A 20,578-nucleotide genomic window follows, 5' to 3' on the forward strand; every position below is an offset into this window, starting at 1 on the left:
CCCTGGGCTTTTGTCAGCCAATGTTCTCCAGTAAGGACTGTGTGGTATGTTCAGTATCATATGGCAGATACTCCTTCCTCATGAGTTAGGGAAATCCCTGCCTCTGATAACAAAGAACCTGAAATCTCAGAATGTTGCAAAGAATCACATGCAGCATATCAAGAATTGTATGATCTTAAGACAAAAGAGGAAAAACTATTTTAAACTCTTTCTTTGCCCCATTCTTTTTTATTGGACAAAAGTTTTTTATCTTGTCAGATCAACCAGCCACAGCTATCCACATGAGCCTCTTATCTTTCTCCAAAGCATCCACATAGTAAGTTTCCTTTGGCCTCTGGATAAGTGTTAGATAGACATCAAGACGCATGACTCAGAAGTTTCAAGATTAATTTCTCTTCCCTTGTACTTGCCCCTTACCTTGTCCTCATCTGCTCAGGACAACTGAGTCTCCCTGTTTGCATTTTCTTACCACAGTGGAAAACTATTATCTATCTCATTGCACAGTAACTACAGACAAATACATTTTTCCAATTAACTTTTTTTGAAAAGTTTTTACTTTGTTTTATTTTTCTTTTCCTAAGTCCCATACAAAATAGATTGATAGAAGATAAAATGTACAGCTACATTCTAAAGAGTATTTTGGAATTCTTTATTTTTATTTACATATTGGAAATGGAAATCAGCTATAGTTGACAAGGAATTTATTAGGAAACTTTCAGAAAAGTGAGAGGGAAACTAAAATCCAATCATTAGTAGACCATACAATATCTTCATTGCCTCATATTTAGAGAGAATGCCATTTAGACCAGAGTTGAGAGGAACCCTTAGGAATCATTGCTTTTCTTCATTGGTTATGGAGCAGACACCTTTGACACTTGGTGCTGTGTCCCCTTGCTCCATTTCCATTTTCAGGCACAGATGTGGTGATCATTTCTACAAGAGCCCAGATTTACCTCATTTGGCAGCATTCATCTCAACATACCACCTTCCCTCTTTCTTCTTCAGGGTCTTCTCTGATGCTGCAGGTGCCTGTCAGCCTCTCTGCCATGTAAGTGTGATATTAACACCTCTGGAGTAAACCTTCAACCAGGAGGAGACAGGAAGTAGTGGATGAATATCCCAACCACTCATCCTGCAACGGACAGTTTGGGAGGCATTCTATACACTACTCAGTGGCCCCAAGGTCTCACACGTAAAAGACACACGAGCTGGTATTTTAGCTTTCCCTCTTTCACTCCCCCTCCTTCCTTGCTGCTGTTTCTGGCAACTGTCCCTTCCCTCAAATCCTTCTTTTGTGTTCTGTTCTCAGGAAACCCAAATTAAGCCAACAGACCAATTTCTAAGAATAAAGAACAGTAAGAGGAGAAACAGCGATTTTAGGAGGCATAATTAACAGGATTTACTGAGTAATTCACTTGTAAGGAGGAAAGGATGAACAAAATGTAGTGGCCCTACCATTAATATCAATTACCATCCTTCAGTGTAAGCAGTTCCTAAACACCTATACTCGGTGCATCGGCCCTCTTTAACAGGTAGGTTGGACCCAGGGGGATGCTAAGGAACAGGGAACCAATTCTGGGTGTGGCTGGAAAGTTTCTCTATCCCCTTCCGGCCCTTCCCAGCCACCATTATGGAACATCTAAGGACCAACACGAAAGCTTGGTGTCCAGCTTTCACTTGGCCTCTGTGAAGTTCTAGTGAAATGGGAGAAGAGAGAAGGGAGAATAAAACAGGATGGAGGAGAGAAGGGGAGTGAAAGGCCAGAACAGTTCTTGTGCTCCTCCGTACCTCTGATCCTAAGGCATTCTCAGTGGTTTCTCTCCACTGAAAATCACCTTTCAAAGATTTCCCTATCTGTGAAGACAGGGAAATGTCAATGGTAAATATGCTATCCACAGATGGAATTAATATTTATTATGTGCCTGTACCAACTGTCCACAAGGAATGTAAATATTATATACTGGAAATATGTACTAAAAAGTAAATGAAAACAAGCTGCATTTATTAACTATGAAAAAATATACTAAGTTTTTGCCAGTCCAGATTTTCATTTGCCTCTACATACTAGTCTATACCAGCATGACTCAATACACTAGAACTCATACATCTGATCTTCTATTCAAGGTAGGAGGGGGACTAGAAATAATATATAATAAAATCAAAACTGAAAGAAAAGAGAAAGCCATTTAGAAATAGTATGGTGACCCTTGTTAAATACACCATGAAAATGTCAAATTTTCCTAAGCGCCATAATGCCAGGGGTTGTGGTCTTAGGATAAAAAAGTTCTAGGTTATGCTAACAAAATATGCTTTCTTCATATAAAGGAAAAATATATAGACATTGAAAAAAAAATCATTGTTGGCTTTGCAAGTTGGGCTGGATTCTTAGAGAAATTAGTAAAGAAGCTCTTATGGGAAAATTACACTGGAAATACAGTTCATGGGCAAAGTGCCAACTCTGTGCAGTTGATAATGATCAAATGAAGAAGAGAGACCACTTGCATCCAATAAAAGCCAAAGGCTCTCAACTGTATGAGACACAGTGGTATTTAAGGGAACCATACTGAAAGTTCTCCATAGATGGTCCAAAACGCCCGATAGTAGTCAAGCATGCTTGCCTGGGAAATTCCAAAGAACTACTCAGAAAGGAAGAGTTAGAAAATATCATCCAGAGGCCTAGTCTCTAGGTCCATCCATTGCATGCTACAAAAGGCAGATGTCTCAGTTACTTTTCTCATTGCTGAGACAAAATATCTTACACCCAAAGTTAAAGGAGCAAAGGTTTATTGTAGCTCACAGTTTGTAGAGGTTTCAATCCATAGTCTGCTGGCTCCAAGACAGGGCAGCATGACAGAGGCACACTTCCGAGGAGAAACAGTACATGGCCGGCAGAAGGCAGCAAGTTAAAAAAGTAGTGGCAGCAGCTTGCCTCTCCCTTTTATCCTTTCCAGGTTACCTGCATTTTAGGTGGTACCACTCACACCCAGGATGGGCCTTCCCATTATCTATAGCCAGAAATATGCCAAATCAATCGGTGGACTGATTTAGCAACCACACACCCTTAATCCCAGCATTACAAATCCTACATCCAGCCACCTATAAAAAGCCCCACCTATGACTGCATGAGGCTTTGAGGAGATATCTAGACACAAGGTATAACAACAGATTAAATTACCACTTCTCTTCCTGCACTGTGTTGAGCTTTTGCAATTTGAACGGCCTTTCAAGGGAGGGTTCTATGCTTCTATCATAGCCTGATTTATATTGGTATGGAAAGTACTAGCAGAGGCTCTGGTGAAAACAGAACTAGAGAACACACATTTCTAGGCCAAGTCCCTGGCCCATAGCACTCCTCCAGCCATTGGAGATCCTTGGTGTGCAAATAAGAAAAGACACCTTGTTTAATGGTGTCTTTATTAGATGAATAAGGCACCCTTTTCTACGGGGCACACAGCACAGGGATATTATGGGCTAGATTTAAACCTTCACTAATTCCCTTGGTCTAGGGCCTTTATGCAGAGCACAAAAGCACAGGATGAGGGCCCTGGGCGAATGAGTGATCCAAAGTGCAGCAGCTTCCCCATTCTTTCATCAAGCACTAGGAGAGAGCAAAGGGAGCCGGCGGGAGCAGGCAGAACAAGCCTTTCCCCTCTGCCTGCCCATGGGTCTTGAATGATGCTGCAAACAGTGCTCAAAGAAAGGACATGAGCTTCATCTGCCTTTCAGAGAAACAGGTACAAGACACAGGCCCCACTGGCTCAAGCATCAACCAGTGGAGAGGGTATGGAACAGCCCTGAGGAGGTAGGTGAGGACTGCTGGCATGGGGAGAAAGGGAAAGGCAGGAGCAGGAAGCACAGAGTAGATACTCCCAACCTTGACAAAGGGAAGCAGCAGTGCAGCAGGGCCTACTTTCCTCTCCTTGCTCTGTTTGGCTTGTGCTCCCCGCAAAGCCTGTTCTCTGGGAAACACTGCAGGATCCCAGGCTACTTTGAGAAGGAAGTTAAATCCCAAGAAATGGATAAAGATAAAATACAATAATAAGGTAACAAAATAGTCCCTCATTCTTTATATAACAACAACAAAAACTCCCATATTCATTGCAGCACTATCCACAATAGCCAAGATATGGAATCAAACTAAATGTTCATTAGCTCATGAAAAAAAAGTATGATACGTACACATGATGGAATACTATTCAGCCATAAAATGGAATGGAATCCTGTCATTTTTGGCACACAGATGTTATGCTAAATGAAATAATCCAGGCACACAAAGACAAACACCATAGGCTCTCACTCATTTGTAGAATCTAAAATAGCTCATCTCATATAAGTAGAGAGAGAAACAGTAGGTATCAGAGACTGGGTAGGCTAGAGGGAGGGGGGAAAAGTAGAGATTACTGGATGATTAGTAAAGTATGGTTATATGGGTGGAATAAATTCTGCATTCTATTGTACAGTAGGATGTCTATACTTAAAAATATAACACTGTACATGCTCTTCCCACAAAGAAATGATAGTTGAGGGGGAGATGTTAAATGCTCTGCTTTGACCATTACAAAATGTACACATGTCAAAATATAATACTGTGCCCTAGAAGCATGCCAAAACCTAAACTGTATGAGGTTTTTTTCCTTTTATTTTTCAGAGTCAAGTCTCACTATATAATTCAGGCTGCCCTCAAACTTGCAATCTTCCTGCCTCAGCCTCCAGAGTTCTGGGATTACAGGCATGTGCCACCACACCTGGCAATTTTAAAAACAATAAAGAACCTTCCAGTAAGATCATTTATAAAGGTGCAAAGTAGAGCACTAGTGTATCAGCTGTGGTGCTTGTGGGGGGGCATTACAAACAGGAGAAAATCCTGAAGAAGAATGCCTTGTAAAATAAAAAATGGTCTTACTACAGTAAGTCCAGAAGTGGAGAGATTTCAGGGTAGGCTAATTCAGCAACTCAACAACACATCAAAAATCTAGATTATTTCTGTCTTTCTACTAAGCCATGTTGCCTATTTTCCTCATCATCATTATCACAAGTTGCCTCCACCACTCCAAGAATTGCATTCTTACACAGTAGCAGGAAAAAAAAAAGTTTCTCTAACATATATTTCTTTTAATAACAGAGGACAACTGCTTCAGAAGAGCACCAACAGAGTGCTACTGAAGTCTCACTGGCCAGGATTGTTATCTCAAACTCATGCGTGAAATATTTACTTGGAGGAAGGATTTTGATTCTCTGATTAATTTACACCAATGATGATTCACTTCTTGGAGCTAAGATGGAGTCGCTCCAGGGCATGTGGCTAGGGATTCTCTTATTGGGAAGGAAACAGAAAAGAAAAGAAAGAAAGAAGAAGGAGAAGGAGAAGGAGAAAGGGAAGGGGAAGGAAAAAGAAGAGGAGAAGCAAAATTCAAAATGGTTTCTTGGGAGACACCCAGCCACATGCCAGAATGGCCTGGAGAGGGTGGACTGATCGTTTCTGCCTGGAGTCACCAAAAAGGCCTCCCAGAATAATGAATGTGAGCACTAAAGAATAAGTAAGCAGCAAACATCGGCACAACACCATGTCTTTACATAAAAGAACCAACCAACTAAATCCAGACCCTCTTTTTCTTCATTGCTCTGCCAAGAACCACATCTATGTGATTTAGATCAATGAAGCAGTTAGCACTCTCAGCTCCATTGACTAATCAACCACTGACTGGGGTCTCTGTACTTCCCAAGCCTCAACTTTGGCCCCACTTCAAATTCTTCCACTACAGAAGAGTGTAAAATTATTTTCTTTTAAATATAGGGGTAATTCATAATGACCTTTAAGGTTTTTTAACCTTGACCACAAGTCAGTATCCTCTAATTACTGACAAGTGGGAGAGGAATTAAAGGGGAAAGAAAAAGAATTCACAATGATCTGAGTGGACATTGGGTGACACTGTCCTCGACCTCTCTTTAGAGAAATGTGGGCACCTGAACAGGCCAAATAACCCTGGGCTCTCTGAGCCCAGTAAGTGATGAGGAAGAGCCCATCAGAAAAAAAAAAAAAAAATTCACACAAAGTCCTCACGCTGTTCCACTTGAATAGAAAATGGTACAAAGATGAAACTAGAGAAGGCACACAGCAAATCCTAGTAACCTGCAGCCCTGCTAAATAGAAAATGCAGAGACTTACCACAGGGCAACTCCATAAAGCCACTCTGGATGCCATTTTGCTAATTGTGTTTGCTATGACACCAAGCACCGCTTAGCTGGGCTCCCAGAGTGTCTCCATAATGGCAATCACTTGCCAGGAGCGAGAGTGATTTTTATTTGATATCCATACAAAGCAGAAGCAAATGAATTACCATAATGAGAAGCAACATAATGATGTGGAGATGTACAAACTGCCATTGTGTTTAATAACAACAAAGCCTTCCCTTTTGAATTAAATTTGCAGGAAGACTCTTATTGAAGCATCATTGTACTGAAACCAAGTTGTTTGGAAAACATACACACACATACTCTGAAGTATTTCAAGCCCGTGATTACTGGAAAGGTTGTTAGGAGATTTTTTTTTCTTCCATTTTTATTCTCAGTAAAATCGACTTAGTTGTAGCACTCCACAGCTGTGATTTGTGAAGTAAATGGCAAAGCTAAATGTGCCGAAACCCAACATGTTCCCTGAGCAACAAAGGGATGGAAGGCAAATGTTACAGTCTTATTGACAACACTGGTAATGCTTGTATAAGCATCTGCTTCATAAAGGGGAAAAACCTGCATTATAAACAAAAGGAGTTTCCAAACAAGGCCTGCCACCTCGAGTTCTGGCTTTGATTTCAATTTTTCACATCAGCTAGAGCAAATATTTCCTCTTTTTTTACCTTTTCCCTCCAAAACAAAATTTTCTGACTTGCATCCTGGTAATCTCCACATGACTGATTCCTCTATGTTTTTATTTTCTTTCTCTTAAATAATTTTCTATATTTTCTGGTATTTACCTTTGTCCTCACCACTTGATTTTCATCAGTATGTGAAAATAGCATTAATTAGATGTGGCATTAATTTAAACCATGTTCATGATCATCAGGAGGGTATTGTCCTCTTTTCAGACTGAGAAGCCATTGTGTGAGGAGCACTCATCCCACCCCACACCGGCCCACCCTGGTCCTTTAGTACTGCCATTTATATCTATTCACAATAAAACATCCTAGTTTCACTAACAGACGAGTCCAGAGGCAGACCAGGGGCCTGTTTTAGGTTGAACCAGACTTAGGAAAATCCAAAGTGGAATTTGATGGGACTAGAAGTCAGGTGCCTTACTGGATCCATCCAACTTATTTATATGTCTTAGTTTTCTCAGCTGTAAAATAGACAGACACGACACCTGCTTCAACCACATCTTATTCTTGAGAATCAAATCATATTGAAATGCTTGGTGAACCATTATGACCATTCTCATGAGAACATGAGGTGTTTTACCAAGCCCCAATCATATCCAGAGAATCAGGTAATTCATAATGGTTTATATTCTAATTTTTTTCTTTTTATCATCTAATAAGTATTCATTGAGTTCCTGTTTGATTCGAGGTACACTCCTCTGTTCCTTGGAAATATATGTATCGTAATTCTTGAAGAGGGTTATAAACCAAGTGAGAGAGGAAGTGTACCTGTGGAAACCACAGAAAACACCAAACAGAAATAGATTCTACACATTAAATACCAAATGGGAAGCAGAAGGACCCAAGGATTAAAAGCAAAGGCTTTGGCATCTTATCTTCTGGGTTGAATCCTGGCTCTGTCATTGATTAGCCATGTGACCTTGGCTGAGGACACTTGGACAGGTTTCTTACCTTCTCTATGCCTCTGTTTTCTCCTTTGTGAGATGGGAATGATAATAATAATAGTAACAACCCCTAATAAAATAAGTAATAAACCTTACAAGATTATTGTGAGGAATAAATTTGTTAATACCTCAGTAGTTCTTAGGACAGAGCCTGCACACGTGGTATGGGGTCCTGATCTTGAGTTTGAACAGGGAAGGCAGAGTTGTACCCTGGAACTCTAGATGGGAGAGAAGCCAGTCTCTGTCTACCTCTCCATGAGCACAAGCTGGAGAGGAGAAAGGGCCATGCTTCAAAGCTGTCTGCAGATTTTGTCTTTTTACAAACTAAGGTTTGAGTTTCCCTTTGAGATCACATTGTTGTTTCTGCTTTTTTGTTTTGTTTTGTTTTGTTTTTTGAGGGGAAAAAAAGCACTGTAATAAGCTTGTTGCTCCTACAAAGATAAATCTAAACACTATTATTAGAATTGTAGAGTTCTTGACAGTAAGAAACTAAATTGTTTTGCACACTAGTGCTAAGGCCATGCCATGCCTTTGTATGAATGTCAAAGAACTCTACTTAAATACTTAGGGGCAAGGGTAGAGACAGCAGGGAAGGAGACTGTGAGAAATTGGTGAAAAAGTGCAGGCACATCTGCCCTGGGACTGGATAGGAGCAGGTATCTTGCTGGCTTCACCACAATCTCCAGTCTCTATACCTTAACCAATGAATGGAATTCTGACGTGAAAAATCAACCTAAAGCCCAGGGCAGCTACTTTCTTCAGTGTTCTGCTGAGGAAATGGTGATCCATTCTGAACCAAAAGAATCAGCGGACTCTGCTGGGCATACTGAGAAGGGCACACCCATCTGCAGTGCAGCTCTCCCGAAGTGCTTCCAAGGTTCACTTCTTGCACAGATTTTGCCTTACACACTATCCCAAGAATGATCTTGCTCCCCTCTGCAGAAGACTGTTTTTATTGTAGATAGAATGCGTCCCAAGATTGTGGACAACAGGAACCAGTGGAGGCAAGGTGTGAGGATGACTATAGGCTTTCTTCAACCCATTCTTTTGGGGACATGTGTGCTACAGCCTGAACTTTTTAGGGAAAGCATGCTAAAGTTCTGCCTTCAGGAGAGTTGGTATCAGGTCCTGCAAAAAGTCTGCAAACTCGTTGCTGAGGAGAGAGACTCAACTGGTAGCCTGGGAGAGAACTAGGCTTCTAGATTCCAGTAGAATTGGTAGCACCCAACATTAAAGGACAAGAGAGGTCTGTGTTATAATTTCTTCTGTTATCCCTTACTTTTCAGAGAGTATTAGGTTTAAATAATAAGCAAGCTCTAGGCTGTATTTTTGTGCCAAGTAGAAAGTGGGAATCAGAAAGAAAAATGAAACTGTAGTCTAAGAATGGAAAGGTCAGGAAGATTAGAGTGTCTGTGAGGAACAGAGCAGCTGAGTCTGGTCCCTGTATTGCAACTCTTGGTTAGGAAGCTTACATTAGAAATATTCTACTATGTACATGCATAAATACCAAATAGTTTCTCTGGTGTGAAAAGCTATAATAGTACAGAAGATCCTAATGATATAATTGACAATGTGAAGTAGGAAGAAAAGGGCTAAAGGTGTAGGGAAAGGTAATAAGGGAAAAGAAAAAATATGAGAAAATGAAAAAATGAAATAAAGTGTTTGTAAATGGGGAAGGTAGGGGGGTGTGAAGGGAGGGTAGGGACAAGGGTTAAAAATGAGAACCAAGACCTATCATGTAAAGGTACAAGATCCCAATGATGAATGTAACTCTACTGTATACCTAAAATGTACCAATAAACTCAATGAGGAAAAAAAACAAAGAAATATTCTACTATGTTTAGTAACTGTTGTGCTTTGGATCTCAAACATTCCCCGCTTCCATAGTCTGAAGGCTTGGCAAGTAGCCAGTGGTGCTACTGGGAGGTGGTGGAGCCTTAACAAATTGGGGTCTCGTGAAGGAAGTTAGGTCATTGGAGCCATGGCCCTGAGGAGGATATGGGGATCCTCCCCACCCCCACACCCCATCTTTCTACTCTCTCTATTTCCTGGCCTTCATGAGGTAATCAGGTTCCTCCTACATGCTTCCTCCAAGATCTAATGACATAACTTTAATATAGTCATTACACACTTCATTCACAATGGGGAGGAAATGACAGTCAAGCAACCATGAACTGAAAGTTCTGAGCCAAAATAAGCCTTTCCTCCTTTTAAGTTGATTTGCCTCAGGTATTTTGTCACAGTAATGGAAAACTGACTAATATGGAATTCATCCTTGCAAACATCTGTTAAATGAAAATCACTGCACATTATTCTTGAGGACAGCAGTGAGGGTACCCCTCTCAGAGGAGGTAGGACTGCATCCTGAAAAAGGATATCCCTGGAGGTGTTTCTATCCTCTTAGCTTCCTATTATCCCCCAGCCTCTTACTTTCCCAGATAACCTCATGTTCTCAAGGCTTTCGTTTCCATCTGCAAGGTGGTAGCTTAACTCTCCAGTCCTAAGCCTCTCTCCTGAGTTCCAGATCTGAAGACATATTGCTTCTATGGGCTCCTGACTTAGAAGTCTCCCACACATTTCCTATTAATTCTGTGCCTAACTATCTCTCACAGCCACCCACTGCTGTCACATTAACACAATGCCCTCTGCTGGCCAGGCACTAAATATCTCTGCAGGACTCCTGTTTCCAGTTTTGCTTGCCTCCATTTTATCCTCCAAACAGCCCTAAGGGAGCGTTCTTAAACTAGATACCTAACCAGGCCACTGTCCCCTTCAATTCCATTTCCCTTCCTAGAGGGACCAGCCCAAACTTCTTTAAAGGGTCTCTATGGATCCTTTTATGGTCTTTGCACGTACCTCTGGTCTCAGGTCTTGCCATCCTCCTCATTTTCCCAAGTCTCCCTATGGCTCCTCAACACACACAGCCTGTTCATTCCAATAGCATCAAGCTTGTTTTCCATCTTTGGTGCCCTCATTCTCTTCCTCTAGAGCTTGTGCATCCTGTCTCCTCTTCCTGGAAGATATCGGCACACTTTTCACCTGCCCAGTTCTCCTCCACGTTCCTCAGCTCACACCCAATACGTCACTCCCACAAGATCACTTTCCAGGACCAGAGCCTGCCTTAGCACCCCACCGCATGCCTATGAACTCCCCCATTGCATCAGCCACTCACTTTCATAGCTGTCATTTCATTTCTGGGAAGAACTAAAGTGTGTGCCAAAAACTACAGACAAGACTTGACTGACAGGATAAGTGCAGAGAGAACCATAACACTTCTCCTTGCCTCCTCATCCATACCCACTCTATCTCAGGGAAATCTATTATTGTTCCCTAATTCATACTTCCCGTGTCAATAAAAGATTAGGGCTACTTTACAAACACAGGTCCTACTGTGCCAGGCGATTGGCAAGAAGTTCCAGAGAATGCGGTCTCCACTGGCTTTTTACTGTAGAACAGTGCATTCCTGGAGACCCTGTCATAAAGTGAATCACTGGAAAGCAAATTACATTCTCCCATAGGAACAATGTCATAATTAGAGGTTGTGTCCTGACAAAGGACTTAGCTTCTTATAAATAATAGACATGAGCAAGAATATTTCACAAAAGCCAAGATTATAAATCCTTATAATTGTTTAAAATAATAAAACTCTCTCCAAGTATTATAAACCAGGAAGGATTAGAGGAGCACACGTTGACTGGTGAGAAAACCCAATGTGCCATAAGCATACATTAAAATATAACAACTGTGTCATAAATTAGAATCTGAAGCTAACTTTAATATAGTCATTACACACTTAGTTAGCAAGGTGGGGTGTGAAGAGCAAGGTTAAATGGTTAAAGTGAGGCACTGGGTGTTAGAAGACCTGGGCTGTAGGCCTGCCCCTGCCAGGGAGCTCTGTGAGAGCAGAAGCTGGACCTGCCCATGGCCAGGATGACACCCACACAGAGCCTGGCTCAGAACTGTTCTTACAACAGCTACACTTTGAGCTGCCACTGTGGGCAAGTAAATCACTTTCTCCGAATTTGCTTTTCTTCATTTATAAAAGAAAGAAGTTGATATATAAAACCTCTATGTTCCCTTCTAGCCCTGAAATTCCAAGACTGTCATTATGTTCTTAGAATTCAGAAAGGTTTCTGTATGTAGTTGACTGTCACTTTGTGGACCTCAATGAATGAAACCACCAGTACTCACACCCTTGTGTAGTTCTCACTTACATTCTGGGCTTGGCTGTGTGAATGTATTTAGCCATTGGGACTATCTATCTACCACCAACTAAGATACAACTAGAGGCTTGGGACATGCATGCACACTGAGGGCTTGTTCCCTTGGAATGAAGGCACTGTGGTGCAAGGAGCCCAAGCCCCGTGGAAAAGGCACCTGGAAGAGAAGAGTCATTCTGGTAGATAACACCTGCTGAGCTCCCAACCTCTGCCAAGTCCATGATGGTCATGTAGGGTAAGGATCTTAGATGCTGCCACCCAATGGAACGCCCGAAAGGCAGTAGCTCTAGCTGATACCACGTGGAACAGGAACTCACAACTGAATTTAATCGACCTACAGAGTCAGAAAAGATCACTGTTCTATGCACTGTATTTTGAGGTGGTTCAATGTGTAATAATAGCTAAAGGAAACAATGGGACATAATATAAATAACTTTGGGCTTTTTCAGAAGTAAACTGTCTAAGGCAGTGAGAATACTGTATTGTTTTTACCATGTACATACTGATATACTGAGAAATATTCAAAATATTCTAGCTGTCTTTAAATAGGCTCAAAATACTGTGGTAGTGTTCAATAAATATTTGTAGTGAATAAAGATGTTTCCTCTTCCTGAAAAATATTTCTCCTCTTTACCTTCCCTTGAAAAAGTAGAGTTGCTGAAATGCACAATCAATTAAAGGTCACAAGGAAATGAGTTATGCTGCTCAGTCATTCTACTTGACACTTTTTTGACAGCTCTCAAAACATCCCCCCAGTACTGATAATCCATAAAAACCATTATCAACCAAAGCAAAGACTTTAAAGTAAGAATGTAGCTGGGTGTTTGGTAAGGCAGAACATTTACTTTTTCCTGATAAATAAACTCTCAACATTCCAAGCTAAGGAGAAGTGGGAAAATTTGATGAGATCAATGCTTTCTTACAGCAGAAGAATGAACCTTAGTCTTTTGGGGCTGTTGTAATAAAATACCATAAACTAGGTGGCTTGTAAATTTATTCCTTACAATTCTGGAAGCTAGAAAATGGAAAACCAAGGGACCAGCACATGTAGGGGCCATTGAAGGCCCATTTTTTGATTCATAGATGGTAACTTCCTTGCTATGTCCTCACATGCAGAAATAGGCAACAGAGCTCTCCAGGGCCTCTTTTATAAGTTCACTTCTATGGTTTGGATATAGTTTGACTTTGCCTCCAAAAATGTATGTGCTGGAAGCTTGGTCTTCAGTGTGGTGATGTTGGAAGGTGGTGGGATCTTGTAGAGCTTAATAGGAGGTAGTTAAGTCACTCAGAGCAACTGCCCTCAGAGGAGACTAATTTAGTTCTCACATAGTGTGTTAAGTCTCAGGGTAGATCATCGTAAAAGAGCAAGACCAGTCCCTCCCTACTCTCTAGCTTCCTGTCTTACCAGGTGATCTCCCTCTCTCATACACACCCCACTATGATACTGTGTTACATTAATATTCACCATAGTTGGCCCCTACTTGAACTTTCAGCCTCCAAAACTGTGAGCTAAATAGACCTCTTTTTTATGTATTACCTAGCCCCAAGTATTTTGCTATACTAACTCAAAAAAGGCTAATACAGATACTAATCTCTTATTAAAGGTTCTACCTATAAGACCTAATTATCTCCAAAACTCTCCCACCTGCTGATACTATTCCTGGGGGATTAAACTCACCATATTAAATTGGGAAAAGGAAAGACACAAACATTCAGACCTCAGCAGAATGAGATCCTCAACTTCTCCCTGGGAAATTCAGTTATTAGAACCTGTCACTGTGTCCTTGATCAAGTTTTAGTGACAGAGACAAGGAGACTACTGGAGTAAAATCAGCATGAGAAATAGAAAGAGGGAAGCCACTTTCTTTAGACACTGTCACAATGAATCTGATGGGTGAAGAGGCAAGGGACCAGGCAACTTTTGACTTCTCAGGTTGTGCAGTTGGGGGATACTTTAACGGATGCAAAAGTAAATTGCCAAAACCTGAAAACCTTCACGCTAAAATCAGGAACAAGACAAGAATGCCCACTGTCACCACTCCTGTTCAATATAGTTCTGACCACATTAGCCACAGCAATTAGACAAGAGAAAGAAATAAAAGCAATAAAGATATGAAAGGAAGAAGTTGAATGGTCATTATTTACTGATGATATAATACTTTACATAGAAGACCCAAAAAGCTCTGCCAACAGACTTCTAGACTTGATTGATAGATTCAGCAGAGTAGCTAGATACAAGGTCAACAATCAAAAATCATTAGCCTTCATTTACACAAATAACAGAATCACTGAGAGAAATTAGGGAAATAATTCCTTTGAAAATAACATCAAAAAAATGAAATATCTAGAAAGTATTCTAATGAAGGAAGCAAAAGACCTCTACACTGAAAACTACAGCACTCTGAAAAAAGAAATCAAAGAGGATATAAGAAAATGCAAAGAAATCCCTTGTTCCTGGGTGGGAAGAACCAATATAGTGAAAATGGCATACTTCCAAAACTGCTAGACAGATTCAAGGCAATCCCGATTGAAATTTTAACAGTATATTTCACAGAACTAGAGAAAAAAAAATCCAAAAATTCATTTGGAATCAGAAGAGATCTAGAATATCAAAAGCCATTCTAGACAACAGAGACATGGCAGGGGGTATCACAATCCCCAACCTGAAGCTATATTACAAAGCCACCTTGATAAAAACAGCATGGTACTGGCAAAGAAAGAGACCCAAGGATCAGTGGAATAGATTGGAAGATACAGAAACAACTCCACATGTACTCAGCTACCTCATCTTTGACAAAGGAGTCAACCATCCTCAGTGCAGGAAAGATAGCCTCTTTAATAAATTGTGTTGGAAAAACTGGATTTGAACCTGCCAAAAATAGAAGATAAGTGGAAGATAAATTAGGTAGAACTGGAAGTTAGGTAGAACTCTCAAAGACATTGTCATAGGGAAAGACTTTATGAATAAATCCTTAGGAGCATGGGAACTAGCACAAAGAATCTAGAACAGCTGGAATCTCATCTTATTAAAAAGCTTTGCACTACAAGAGAAACCACCAACAGAGCTAAGAGACAACCTACAATGTGGGGAAAAAATTTACCAGCTGTTTTCTCAGGCAAAAATCTACTATCTAGAATATATAAAGAACTCAAAAAAAATCAGACCCCCCCCCAAATATAAAGACCTGATTCAAAACTGGGCATCTGAAATGAACAGACATTTCTCAGACAAACAAGTAAAAGCAGCAAATAAATATATGAAAGAATGTTCAACATCACTGGTCATTTGAGAGATGCAAATGAAAACAACACTGAGATTTCACCTCACCCCACAAAGAATGGCTTCTATCAAGAAATCACACAACAACAAATGTTGGTGCCATTGTCGGGGAGGGGGAAGGAACCCTTCTCTATTGTTGGTGGGAGTGGAGACTGGTGCAACCACTGTGAAAATCAATATGGAGATACCTCAAAGAACTACGATTAAAGGTCCCATTTGACCCAGCTGTCCCTCTGCTGGGTATCGTCCCAAAAGAATTAAATGAATCATACCACAGTAATACATGCTCATCCATGTTTATAGCAGCACAGTTTGTAATAGCTAAAACTTGAAAATGGCCCAATTGCCCATCAGTTGGAGACTGGATAAAGAATATGTGTTTTTTCTATGAATGGAGTACTACTCAGCCACAAAGAATGAGAAACTAGAATCAATTATTGCTAAATGGATGCATATGGAGGCCATATTCTTAAGTGAAATAAATACGACACACATGAGTAAATACCAAATAGTTTCTCTGGTATAAAAAATTAAAGTTGTAAATACTGTTCAGATTGTATAATTGATAATGTGAAATAGGAAGAAAAGGGCTAAAGGAATAGGGGAAGTGGCAAGAGTAGGGAAAGGAAAGAGGGGAAGAGAAAAAATATGGGAAAAGAAAAAGATAGAAACAAGGTCTTTGTAAATAAGGAGCAGCAGAGGAGGTCAAGGGAGGGCAGGGGAATGGGGAAAAAATAAGAACCAAGATACATCATGTAAAGGTACAAGATCCCAATGACAAATGTGACTATACTGTATACCTAAAAAGTACCAATAAACTTAATGAAAAAAAAAGTTAATTGCCAATGAGAGCTATAATAAATTCTCACCTGTAAGTGGCACTACTGAGCTCTAGTTCTTCAAATCACAGGAGAGCAGAAGCAGGGTATTCTGCTGGGTGAGACGTCTCAGGCAGTTTAATTGGAATCCTAAAAAGAGATGTGACTTTCTTTCAAATTTTTACGTTGGGAACATGGGTTGTACCTATTTCAGATACTTCAATGCGTCTATAAGAATATCTAAGATGAGTATAAAATGTAGGTATTATTTAGTGAATGCTTTCATAGGCCAGGTCCTGCTCTAAATTTTAAGTATATTTCTCATTTAAGTCTCACCTATAATTAGGCAATAAGTGTTTCACAGATAAAAAGCTGAGAGGCAAGGAATTGATGCACGTTTTCCAAATGCCCAATCAGTAAGATGAAGACAGAATACCCGCCCAGTCTTGGGCTGAACTACGAAGCGCATTTCCTCTCTTTGACATTCCAAAGGTTCCTCCTCTGCTCCATTGAATTTCAAAGGGCAAATCACTAAGGAAACCTATAGCAAACATGGGGGAAAGGAGAACCACCTAAACCTAATGCTCATCGGGGACCTGCTTTCTCTACCTTCTATTATAATATAACTAATGAATAAGATAATGTAACCATGTCAGGATAAAACTTGTTTTTAGTATCTAACAGAACCTTAGACTCTCACTAGAATTTGTCACACACACACACACACACACACACACACACACACACACACACACCAGAAACAAAATTGTGGTACTGCTGGGTAGATAAGGCTCAGAAATCCAGCTTTCAGGAGCAACCTGGCCTGGTTCATTTTGCCTAGCACTCTATCCAGCTCCCTACATGCTTTGGGTTCAGTATGTATATTATTATTATCAATTAGCGGCAGTATTTGCTGTTGATATAGCACTTTATATTTGCGAGTCCTTTCCTTTGGGTGTCTGTGCACGGCTGGTCTTTACAGCCACAAATATGTTTGCATTGACATTGCCTTCCGAGGATTATTCCTAGGGGTTAAATGATTTGCTTATGGCAATTGCAAAGGAACATGTTATAGAACGCAGGATGAGCAAAGAAGAAAACGGAGAAAAAGAAGGCAGCACAGGCTCCCTGCCTAGGGAAGGCCAGTGAAAGGCTCAGCAAGCCAAACAACTCAACTCAACTTGCTTCTACTATCATAAAGGTGTTACTAATGATGCTGTTTCACATTTTACAGTTCCTGATTTCAAAGGGTTTGCAAACTCTCTGTGAGTGGCTACACTGTTTTCATGTAGACTTGCTCTTTCTTCCACCTTAAGGAACCTCTTAGTAATAGCAGAAGCAATGGCCATGGCAATAGCCAATAGATAGAGATAAAATGTAGGTGCTGTAATCCGCCCCCGTGTTAAAAAAGGGCTAATCTTTGCCCAGGATTAACTCCACTTTCCAGAAAGAAAAGAAGGTGGCTGCTCCGCATCTATTGGCGAAGGCTGACTGCATACCTATTTGCACCATTGGGGACAATTAGAGCAAAATGAAACTGCAAACATCAATAGGGAAAAGGCTGAAAAGAGTTCCACTTAGAAATCTTAAGATTGCTCCTATTTCTTATAGTGAAATATATATCTTAATGCCCTAAAGACACTAAAACCTAAGAATGAGAAACACAACATAAACACCGGGTAAGGTCTAAAGTATGAAATTTGGAGTGATGAGTAGAAGCTTGAAATAGAAAAACACGGACATGAGTTGTGTGAAAGCAGAAACTCTCAAGGCTAATAGCCACATTAACAACTCTGAGTGGACATCAAACTCCACAGTCCCTAAACGCCAAGCCCGGAAGCCCACATACCTCATGGAGAGCACGCTGTCTTAGGGACCTGATTCTGTTCATTATTAAGCCCAGTTCTCTGTGGACCCAGAGGCTATTTCTTGAAAATTGTGATCATTTACTTAAATTAGGAGATTTTCACTTACCTGGAAATTCTAAAGGCTGTATTTACTGCCTGGGAATAACAGAAGTTCAAGAAACATGGATTTCTTTTCTCTTTTCTCCCCTTTAAAAGAAGACCAGTAAATTAGATTCTACCCAGTTTAGTTATGCTGCACTTCATTCCAAATTATTTTAATTATTAATACTTTTATAGCATTTTCCCTGTTCCAGACATTTTCCCAAGTACTTGATAACCCCAAAAGAGAGACACTATTCTTGTACAAGTCAGGGAACTTAAATAGGGGGAAATTGAGGCATAGAGGCATTAAGGAATGTGCTTAAGATTACATACCTAAAGAGTGATAAAACAAGATTCAAATTCAGGGAGTTTGGATCAAGTCTGTGTTTTCTTCACTATGCTGTGATGTCTTTCTTATATGTAATAAATTATGCCTGCAGACTTTGAAAGGCAATGTTCTGGGAACACTCAGAAAATATTACCAAAGCAAAGGGCAATAAATACTTATGATTCAACATATCACAGTGATACATGCACACCTATGTTTATAGCAGCACAGTTTGTATTAGCTAAAACTTGGAAACAGCCCATTTGCCCATCAGTTAGAAACTGGATAAAGAAGATGTGGTTTTTCTATAAAATGGAATACTACTCAGCCATAAAGAATGAGAAATTAGATTCATTCATAGGAAAATGAATACATTTTGAGGATATAGTCCTAAGTGAAATAAATTAGTCACACATGTGTAAATACCGAATAGTTCTCTGGTGTGAAATAGTACATAAGATCCTAATGAGATAATTGGCAATGTGAAATAGGAAGAAAGGGGCTAAAGGTGTAGGGGAAGTGGGAAGGGTAGGGGAAAAGTAATAAGGGAAAAGAAAAAAATATGAGAAAATGAAGAAATGGAAATGAAGAGTTTGTAAAGGGGGAGTGAGGAGGGGTGAAGGTAGGGCAGGGACAAGGGGAAAAAATGAGAACCAAGACCACCTGTCATGTAAAGGTACAAGATCCCAACAATGAATGTAACTGTGCTGTATACCTAAAGTGTACCAATAAACTCAATTTTTAAAAAACACTTATGATTTGAGTAAAGACTAGAACGATGTTTATCAGAGGTTGAGGATGGGGGGACTGAGGAGATAATGGTCCAAGGCTCAAATGGTCAAAGTCCCATTTTGGAATAACTTGTTGGGTTTTCTCTCTGCACTCTACTGCAGTGAATACAGTTAACACAGTACTGCACATTTTGAAATCACGAGAGAGGAAGTTTCAAGTATTCGCACCACCAAAAAAGTATTGGAAGAAATGAATATGTTAATTAACTCTAATTATTCCAGATTGTTTTCCTAAATCATAACATTATTCTGTACCCCATAAGTAGATACAATTATAACTTGACAATTTAAAATAAATAAAGTTATAATTTAGGAAAATGATGTGTCTGAATCTAGTTTTATGAATTGCCCCATCAAAATCTTGTTTTAAATCATTATCTTATCAACCTTAAAGTCTAAGGGGTTTTTTCCCCTAAGGAAAGAGCTCTGCATTCATCAGTGTTCCTTCATTTTTGTCTTCACAAACTGCTTTCTGACTTCAAAATATTGAAAATGGGTGGCATAGCAAGGGTTTGGGTCAAACAGGACAGAACAGAACAACAAATCCTGTTGGTTCAAACCCTTGCTTTGTCCCTTCGTATTTGTATGACTGTGGCAAAGTTCTTAATCTTTCTGTGCCTCATTTTCTGCAACTGTAAAATGGGGTGAACATAGAACTCCGCCATAGGGCATTGTGAGAATTAACTGAGATAATACATGTGAAGCACTTGGAGAAACTGGCACATTGTGGGCACTCCATGAAAGTGGACGATCATACTGAGGAATCAGGCAAGCATTGCTTGGAGGATGCTGGAGGAGCTTGTGAGTGGTGCGTAGACCAGTGAGGACAGCAGCAGGGCCACACAGCTTTGCCACTCGAACTGCAGCGTAATTTCCAAAACACCCCCCACCCCTGGTTCAGCTAAGCCTAGATCCTGCATGTCCCCGTTCCCTGCATAGACTCACCATAGAGGCAGGACAGGCACTGAGACATCAGGCTGGCTACTCTGAGGGCCAACTGGCTTGGTCTGCATAAGTGGGAGGGGTGCTGTGGGCAAGAGGGCCAGGATCCTGGGAGGAATGGCTAGACTTCCGCCTACCCCTCCACCCAGTGGTGATCCCGTGCTCAGGAGAGCACTGAGGAGAGTCCAGCCTGACACCGAGACCATTTTCGTCTTTGGTTGTCTGTCCTTTCCTTTTGGTTTTTAATTACTTCGTAACATTTTTTAAACAAATTGTGAAATGATGTGGTGATAACAGTGAAAGAACGCCCTTTCTTACCCATCTTCATCACACTTCCCCAAAAACCCAGTTAGCAATTTGGGGAATTTGTTATCATTCCAGATGTTTATATAAACGCATACACACAACACACACACACACACACACACACACAC

The sequence above is a fragment of the Fukomys damarensis genome, unplaced genomic scaffold (genome assembly GCF_012274545.1).
Source record: "Fukomys damarensis isolate Sample0158 unplaced genomic scaffold, DMR_v1.0_HiC HiC_scaffold_1, whole genome shotgun sequence".
In the NCBI taxonomy this organism is placed as follows: Eukaryota; Metazoa; Chordata; class Mammalia; order Rodentia; family Bathyergidae; genus Fukomys; species Fukomys damarensis.